We start from the raw sequence: 10057 nt of genomic DNA on the forward strand, positions 1-10057 counted from the left end.
CTCTTGATTTTGGCTTAGGTCATGATCTCACAGTCATGAAATCAAGCCCTGTGTTGGACTCCACACTGGGTATGCAGCCTGCTTAAGATTCTCTCTCCCTCTCCTTCTGCCCCTCCCTTGCCTGCACACAGGCTCTCTCTCAAAAAGAAATAAATAAAAAATAAAAATAAAATAAAAAGGTGATAATGGAGTAAGTAAAATGAAAAATGAAAAAAAATGGACTACTCCTCAGAATATATCAGATTAAGTTCCAGATGGAGGCCCTTGTGAAATGTAAAAATTTAAATCACGTAAGAGGAAACAATGCCTGGATTTTTCTAAAATTCAGGAGTTAGAGAAACTTATCTAGCCATGAGCCAAATCTATAGATATTAAAGGAAAGATGGATATTTAACCACACAAAAAAATTGATTTTAATTGGGAAAGCACGGTTAGTAAAAGAAAAGATAAGTGACAACCTGGGAAAAGACATTTGGAACTTATATTACAGAGAAAGGGCTAACATAAATAAGATACAAGATGGCTTTAAAAGCAGAAAAAGAATACTCCTATAGAAAAATGGACAACAGAAATGACAGTTCAAAGAAAAACAAATGCAAATACACTAAAGTATATAAACAGATGCTCAATTTTGCTCACTACAACAAAAATGTTAATTAAAATTACAATGAGACCAATATCAACGGAAAATACCCAAAAGTTTGCCAGTATATTCTTCTGGAAGATCCCTGAGAAAACCAGTAGTAAAATGTTGATTGAGTAAATGTACAATTTCAAAGGAAGGAATTTAGCAATAACTAGGAAATTATAGAAGCATTTTACCAGTGACCCCACTCCTAGTAATTCCTTTCAAAGATAAACTAGCAACATTTCAAAAAGATAAATGCTGTTGAACTTGGTTTATTATCTTGTTGATTTTTCATTTCTTAATAATTTTTAGAATACTTCCACATTTTTTTGTATCCCTATAGACAATCATTATCTGCTAATCAATTTTTGGTTGCTTTTCAACAGTTACACTTTTTACTTTTTCCCCCAGTCTTGGTGAAGTGCCTACAATCTAAAGTAAATGTTGAATAGAAGTAGGGACATTACTCATTTTTCCTGATTTTTATTTATGGTCATACATTTTAAAACAATTCTGTTGAGATTTAATCCACACACCATACAATTCACATTTTTAAGTGTACAAATCAATGGTTTTTAGTATATTCACAGAATCCATTACCATAATCAATTTTAGAATACTTTCCTTATCCCTGCAATTGTTAGTCATCACTCCTCCAGACTATTTTCCAAAGCAGCTGCACCATTTTATATTCTCTTTATATTTAAATGTTATATTCTCACCAGTTGTATATGAGGGTTCTAATTTCTTCACATCCTTCTTAACACTTATCTGTCTTTTCTATTCGAGCCATTCTAGTCAGTGTGAGTGATATTGCATTGTGGTTTTGATTTGTATTTTCCTGATGGCTAATGATGTTGAGGATCTTGTCACATGCTTAATAGTAATTTGTTTATCTTCGAAGAAATGCCTACCCAGATACTTTGGCGATTTTTAATTGGGTTGTTTAACTTTTTATTTTTAGACTGTAATATATCTATCTGCTGGACATAAGTCCCTCATCAGAAAAATGATTTGTAAGACTTTGGCCCATATTGTGTGTGGGCTGTCTTTGACTTTCTTGATGATGTTCTTTGAAGCACAGAAGTTTTTAATTTTGATGAAGTCCATTTATCTACTTTTTGTTTTGTTGCTTTTGGTATAGATAAATACAAATACCTATAATACATATACACTCATGTGCTTCCTTATAGTATATTTTAAAAGATGGAATAAACTGCAACACAGAAGAAAGTGACTACTTATAGGTAGAAAGTACAACAATGGAGGAAGAGATCAAATTAAACCTTCTTTTGCATATTTGACTTTGGGACCAAGTACTTTATATAATTATAGGACAAAATTAAAATTTTAAATTTTTAAAAATTAAATTAAATTTTAAAAGACAAAACTAAATTTTAAAAGAGCAATCTCTAAAAATTAAAAAGTGAAACAAACAAATGTGATTCCAATTTGTGGCATAGGCTCTCAAGAGGCACTATTCCAAATGACTCTAGAACACAGTAATTTGATTCCATATTCCTACTAGAATATACCCTAAAAAAACAAAAAGATTAAAATAAACAAAAAAACACCAAAAATAGAAAATTGGTTTCAGTAATCAAATCACTATTATTATTGAGTGCTCTTTATAAAGTGGGGAATAAAGAATCAGAATATTTTTTCCACACTTTATAAAGCAAGGAATAAAGAATTGTCCTTTTTCAGTTTCATGATCCCATCCAAGATACCACATTACATTAACTCATCATATCTCTAGGCTCCTTGGGATTGTGACAGTTTATTTTTTAATCTTTTCTCTTTTTTTAGTGTTTATTTTTGAGAGAGAGAGAATGAGCCCACAAGCAAGCGGGGGGGGGGGGGGGTGGCGGGGGGAAGAGAAAGAATCCCAAGCAGGCTCCATGCTCAGCGGGAGCCGGATGTGGAGCTCCATCTCACAATGGTGAGATCATGACCTAAGCCGAAATCGACAGACACTCAAATGACTGAGTGGTTGTCACTGAGCCACCCAGGCGCCCCTATTTTTTAATCTTTTAAAAGATACGTATATATTAGCTTTGTAAAGCCATAAAAACAATGATCAACCCAGTAGCAATGAATATCCTAGCACCTAGAATATCATCTTAAAATACCATTTCCCATTAATATGAAGGAGGCCTGAGTTAGGAAATGTACAAGAGCCTAGAAGAGGGTAATAATGGCGTGTTGGCCCAATCAGCCCACTGCTTGATTTCTGGTTTTGTTTGCAATTTATTTCAATTAAATATAATTCAATACAACTCAATCACTTTGGATCCCTGCCATGAGACAAGTCCTATTTGGGGCATTATTCAGCCAGTAACCTCACAAACAAAGGGTAGAAATGCATAACAATAAAATAACACATATTAATATGAGTCTTCTACTTTTCCTTTTCTCTCAAATTTAACTCCAATAAATTCCATGTATCCATTTTTTCCCCCTAAACACACTATCAAGTTTATAAGAGGCCTTTTCATATAAAAGGTGAGGTTCTGATTTGAAACATTACCAGAAATCTGACAATTGCTTCTTAGAAACAGAGTAATAGCATTTCTCTTTCATGGGTGTTACAGGGAATTTGATTTCCATTAAGTGTGTGTTCAGAAGGTGTGTATGTGGGAGGTGTTTGCTTAAAAACTGCAGCTGGTACCTATTCTTTGTAACAATGAAATCATCTCTATCAGCATTCACTAAACTAGATACTAAATTTCACCTTTTAAATTTTTTTTTTTAATTTTTTTACGTTTGTTTATTTTGAGAGAGAAAGAGAGAAAGCATGAGCAGGGGAGGGGCAGAGGGAGAGGGAAAGAATCCCAAGCAGGCTCTGCACTGACAGTATACTTACAATGCAGAGCCTGATGCAGGGCTTGAACTCATGAACCATGAGATCATGACCTGAGCTGAAATCAAGAGTCAGACAGTTGGGGCGCCTGGGTGGCTCAATCGGCTAAGCATCCGACTCTCCGTTTCTGCTCAGGTCATGATCTCGCGGTTTCATGAGTTTGGGCCCTACATTTGGGCTGTGCGCTGATGGCGCAGAGCCTGCTTGGGATTCTCTCTCTCCCTCCCTCCACCCCCCTCTCTGCCCCTCCCCTACTCATGCTGTCTCTGTCTCTCTCAAAATAAATAAACTTAAAAAAAAAAAAGACACGTAACTGAGTGAGTCACCTGGGTGCCCCTCACCTTTTAAATTCCGCTCCTATTTGATATACCCATTGTCTGTTTTTGGAAATAAAGTTTCATTGGAACTCAGCCACATCCATTTGTTTATGTATTATATATGGTTGCTTTCACTCTACAACAAAGTTGAGTGGTTGCAACTGAGAAACTATGACCCATAAACCTAAAAAACTAACTATATGATCCTTAGCAGAAAGTTTGTCAACTCCTGACAGAGAAGATCTACCAAAAAGCAAGAAAGTTATCAAAGGCTACTAAGATCAAGTCAAAAAGACCCATGAGCCAACCTGAATAGGCTCCAAATGGTCAAATATGACACAATACGAATTTAAGTATACATAAATAAAATAACTACAATAGATTGAAACTTTTAAGTGTATCAAAATCCATACCTTTATAATAATGGTAAAGAAGAAAATCAGTGGTCCCCAGAAGAGAATGCTAGCAAAACATCATTTCATTATCGTTCATTATTTCCTCATTTTGAAAACTGGTAAGTTAGGAGAAAAAAAAATCTGTCCTGCCTCCCTTGAGCAATCTGTACCTCAAGATAACCAAGAAGTTGATATGGAAAATTTTCACTTTCTATAATTATTCCAGTTAAAGAAAGAAGATACAATTAATGAATTAGACCATAACTATTTAGCAATCTCTAATGAAATAATAATAGAAAATATCACAAAAAGAGGCAGACATTATGTGCCTCTTCGTGGAAATATACATTAGCATCAGTGAAATCATTTTGCCAAAGAGGTGGGGAAGAGGGTGGAAGGAAGCCTCTAGATACAACTTCTTGATTGAGCCTCTAGATACAACTTCTAAGAAATACATAAAAACACGTTAATGATGACAAATTGTGGGAAATTTTACTGGACAATCACCCCGTTTCTTCAAAAAATTCATTGCAAGGAAAGAGACAAAGAATGAGAAACTAAAGATTTTTAAAAAGACTTTATTAAAAGACTTATGAATCATCACAACGCATGGATCCTATTTGGGCCCAGATTCAAAGAAATCTTAAAAACAAAGTTATCTGCCCTGTGGGGAAATCTAAACTCTAACTGGATATCTGATATTAAGGAAATATTATTATTTTTTCAGTGAGGATAATGGTATTTGATTATATTTTTAAAAGGCTATCATTTATGGGGCACCTGGATGGCTCAATCAGTTAAGCATCCGATTTTGGCTCAGGTCATGATCTCATGGTTCATGGGTTCGAACCCCACATCAAACTCTGTGCTGACAGTTCAGAGCATGGAGTCTGCTTCTGATTCTGTGTCTCCCTCTCTCTCTCTGCCCTCTACCACTCACGCTCTGTCTCTCTCAAAAATAAATAAACATTAAAACAATTTTTTTAATAAATAAAAGACTATCATTTATACACACATTTATGAATAGAATGATACTTCTGGTATGTACTTCAAAATACTTCAAAATAATCCTAGGTGGGTAGATTAAAGACAACTGGTCATGAGTCAATCACTACAGAAGCCTAGCAAAGTGGTACATAGAGGTTCATTGCTATTTTTTTTTTTTAACGTTTGTTTATTTTTGAGACAGAGAGAGACAGAGCATGAACAAGGGAGGGGCAGAGAGAGAGGGAGACACAGAATCGGAAGCAGGCTCCAGGCTCCGAGCCATCAGCCCAGAGCGCGACGCGGGGCTTGAACTCACGGACCGCGAGATCGTGACCTGGGTTGAAGTCAGACACTTAACCGACTGAGCCACCCAGGTGCCCCAGTTCATTGCTATTTTATCTATTTTTGTACATGTTTGAATTTTTCACAATGAAAAGTTAAAGAAAATGCTGGTCAGGACTTAGCAAATTGATTTTACCACACACAAAAATCAGGTTAACAACCCCATAGTTTGAAAAACCCTACAATAGCATATTAATAATTTCCTTAAACTTTCCAACAACCAGCAAAATACCTTGACTGAAACACAAAATCAGAAAATATTGGTTAGAAAAGTGACAATATAGCCTTTATGAGGGAAAACATAGCAAAAACTATTAAAATTTAAAGTCCACATAAAACTCATCCAAGAAATTAGCATTCATCCTACCAATAAACTCATTGATAAGCTAAATGTTGTATATTCAAGGAAAGTTATCCCACCATTGTTTATAATAGTGAAAGACTGATAGCCATCTGAAAGTACAGAGAATTCCTTTGGCAGTCAGTACTCAAGAAACTAGTCACACTGGCTGCCTCTGAAATAGGAAAAGTATGAGACTAGAGGCAAGGCTGGAAGGAGGAATTCACTGTATACTCTTCTGAACCTTTTAAATACTTAAACAATAAAAAATAAAATTGAGGGGCACCTGGCTGGGTCAGTGGGTGGAGCACATGACTCTTAATTTCAGGGTCGTGAGTTCAGGCACTACACTGGGCCTGGAGCTTACTTTAAAAACACACATACATAAAAAAAAAAAATAAGAAAATTGAAAAATAAATACTCAAAATCAAGGCTTTTGAATTTTACTCAGAGATGTGTTCTAGTCCTTAAAAAATCTTAGAAAAAGACTAAGTATAAAAATGGAATTGAAATATTTATCAGGTGAATAAATGTACCTTAGGTCAAAAGGAGCAAAATGGAGTGGAATAACTTCTTTGGATCCATTCCTTCTGGCCCCATTATTCTATGGAATAGCCAAGCCTAAAGACCAGAACACTAAAAGGATCCCTTTTATGGAGTTTCAAAAGAAAAAAAGCAAAAATTCCCACACCATGAAAAAACAGAAAACACTTCAGAGACGAAAGAATGATTTACCTTGGATAAAACTCTCAGTTGTCCAATAGTGGCTCTTCCTTTAGTCTCTGGTGACCCGTGTAAGTTAATTTACAAAGTTAAGACAAAGCCATTAATTGGTAAGGAATAAAGAATATTGAGACACCAAGTCTTTCTTTCTTCGTTTTTTCCAATTTTTATTTAAATTCTAGTTAGTTAACAGTGCAATACTGGTTTCAGGAGTAGAATTCAGTGATTTATCACTTGCATATAACACCCAGTGCTCATCATAATAAGAGCCCTCCTAACTACCCATCACCCATCTAGCCCATCTCCCCCCCCCCCCCCACTTCCCTCCATCAATCCTCAGTTTGTTCTCTATCTTTAAGAGTCTCTTATGGTTAGGGCGCTTGGGTGGCTCAGTCAGTTGAGCGGCCAACTTTGGCTCAGGTCATGGTCTCACATCTCCTGGGTTCGGGTCCCATGTGTTCGGGTCCCGTGTCAGGCTCTGTGTTGACAGCTCGGAGCCTACTTCGAATTCTGTGTCTCCCTCTCTCTGTCCCTCCCCCACTCACACTGTGTCTCCCCCTCTCTGTGTCTCCTCAAAATAATTAACATCAAAAAAAATTTAAGTATCTTATGGTTTGTTTCCCTCTCTCTCTCCCCCCTCCCATATGTTCATCTGTTCCTTAAATTCCACATATGAGTAAAATCATATGCTATTTGTCTTTCTCTGACTGACTTATTTTGCTTAGCATGATACATTCTAGCTCCATCCACGTCGTTGCAAATGGCAAGAGTTCATTCTTTTTTATGGCTGAGTAATATTCCCTTATATATATACCACATCTTCTTTATCCATTCATCTGCTGGTGGACATTTGAGGACACCAAGCCTTTCTTTGAGCCCAGACTGACTTGTTAGAAACAAACAACTACTTCCACCCCCTCCATTTACTCAGAAGTAAACATTCAAAGGAAGGTTAGAAAGAGACTGAGAACCAGAAAGTCAGAGAGTACCACAGAGTGAAGGTCGAGAATTCCCACAGGTCTCCCCAGGTGATTTCCTGAGGGAAGTGATTGGAATCTTACAACCCTGGCTTTTTTCTCAGCCTTCCCCCCCCCCAACCTGGGACTATTTCTGGTTCTTAAAGTCTCAATCTGAGATCAGGTTTGTGACTTAAAAGATAAATTTATCTGGAATCTTTAATCTGGGACTCATCTTTCTAAGTTCCCAAATCAGGCAGGGACATTTCCAGGGAACTTGGGCCCCCATGGCTACAAGGAGAGGGAGCAGCTGTTAATGGCTGACTCTAGCTGGTCTTAAGAGTTAACTTCCTTCACGTTAACACACTCCTTGCTTGCTGACTCAAGGCCCCTGATCTGTGACAGAACTAATTTGCTTCCTTTGAGATATGCAGACCACTGACCTTCAGGAATAAAGGACCAGAATGTTCCCAGGCCACAGAGGCAAGTCTGTTTGAAGCTCTCTTAGCTTTCTGATTAGCCCAGCAATCTTTTAGCAAAATGTTTTTCTCGTTTAAGGTCACACAAATGACTTTACTGACCTCACCTCTGTGCATCTGTAGACCTTGCCCTCCTTTTCAGAAAGAACAGAGTACTCTTGCACAACCCCCAGGTACCAAGGAACAAGACTTTCTTGCACAACCCGCCCAAACTCAGAGTACCAAAGAACCAGAACTTCTTGCACAACCTCCAAGCACTGAGATAACTCTATAGCTGGCATCAACAAGTCTACACATAATCCAGAAATGTCACAGACCACTGCACTCCCTTACTGATTAAACCCCTTTAAAATTCTCTGGGCCGGGGGTGCCTGGGTGGCTCAGTTGGTTAAGTGTCCGACTTCAGCTCAGGTCATGATCTGGCAGTTTGTGGGTTTGAGCCACCTGTGGGATTCTGTGCTGACAGCCCAGAGCCTGGAGCCTGCTTCGATTTTGTGTCTCCCCCTCTCTCTGCCCCTCCCCCATTCACACTCTGTGTGTGTGTGTCTCTCTCTCGCAAAAATAAACATTAAATTTTTTTAAAAAAAATCTCTGGGCCAAAGATAAACAAGAAAACAAAAACAAAAAGACAAAAAACTAAATAAAAATGTCCGGGCCAGGGAAAAACCAGAGAGCTGGCCTTTGGACAAGAGTTGGCCTACCCAGCTAGCTGACCCGCCTCTTGAATAAAGCTCATATTCCTTTTCAATCAAAACTCATCTCTTGTATTGGCCTTTCCAGCTGGTAGCCCAGCTTGGATTTCCGCAATGCAGCAAGCCACAGAGACCCCACAACCACAAGCTTCCAGAAACTGTCGAACCTCCAAATAGCCTCAGTGTGAGCATATCTCTATCGATGCCTGCCCGCAATCGGCTCCCGGCTAGGCACAGCTGAGAGGAAATAGACACATAAAAAAGCAACGACATAATTAAAGGAGGAGTCAATCTCACAGCTTCGCACAAGTACGCTCACAGCTGGAGACACAATCAACACTCCTTCAAGTGGTCACACATAACCATGCAGTCTCACAGGCACATTACGTCACATACTCACACACATACACTGACGTGTTAAACCCTAGGGCTCCACACACGCCGGTCTCCGACGCCGGGCTCTGACACGTCTCACCTTCAGCTTCCCCAGCGTCAGGCTCACGTCCCCCAGTCCCGGAAGAAACCAATGGCCTCGGTCGCTGCGCTGTTCCACTCGCTCCAGCACTACGGAGCTGACCACCTTAGAAGGAAGTGACGTTACACCCGGAGGCCTCTGGAAAGTGTAGTCCAGAACACGACAGACCCCAGAGAGCGGACAACCCGAGTAATCCTCCCCGGGCTCCTAACGACAACCTGCTGCTCCTCCGCTCACTACCGACGAACCACGCAACCTGACAGTCCCAGTTTCCCACCGGGGTCACTCGCAATCACAATCCCGGTTGCTTCCGGCTAAACGCCGGAAGTTTATTTTCGCCCCGAGGACTTCTGGGACTTGTAGTGTGGCCTAAAATCCCCCCCCCACCCCGGAGAGCTGATCGGGACAGTCTTGAACCCTCAGCCGCAGCTTGAGCCTTGCTGCGGGAGGTGACCCCGCAGAGTTTGGAAGACCCGCGGTTGGAGGACACGATAGAGCGGAGTCTGTAGAGGCTAAGCATGAGGAATACTTGGGCCCTAATGGCAGTCAGGCTTGTGGGGAAGGAGAGGAAGAGTGATGGTGTGAGTGCGTTGGCTTCAGTTTATGACCTCTGTGATTATGCTGCTGTGCCCGAGACTGTATTTTACGGTTAAAAAAAAAAAAAAAAATGTTGAATGTTTAAAGTACAGTTTTTGAATGTAGCATAAAAAACTGCCCAAATCAGCTGGGTAAATTTTCAGAGATTTCTCAGACCGTATAACTAGCACCCCAGAAGTCCCCTACCTGCCTCCTGTAAAGTCTCCATCATCTAACTTACAATGTAGATTAGTTGTGCCTGATTTTGAAGCTTACATAAATGT

The 10057-nt window shown here is 39.3% G+C and overlaps 1 protein-coding gene across 2 annotated transcripts in view; it reads right to left on the reverse strand.

The window, feature by feature from the left end:
* LOC132690962 (uncharacterized) overlaps window positions 1–9562 on the reverse strand; it is a 66639-nt gene extending 57077 nt beyond the window's left edge. For both annotated transcript variants that reach the window (XM_078439037.1, XM_078439036.1), the window contains exon 1: window positions 9198–9562. The gene's annotated coding sequence lies outside the window, so the exon portion shown is untranslated. The remainder of the gene's footprint in view (window positions 1–9197) is intronic.
* Between the last annotated feature and the right edge of the window lie 495 nt (window positions 9563–10057).

This window comes from Panthera onca, chromosome E2 (assembly GCF_046562875.1).
Source record: "Panthera onca isolate mPanOnc1 chromosome E2, mPanOnc1 haplotype 2, whole genome shotgun sequence".
NCBI classification, from domain to species: domain Eukaryota; kingdom Metazoa; phylum Chordata; class Mammalia; order Carnivora; family Felidae; genus Panthera; species Panthera onca.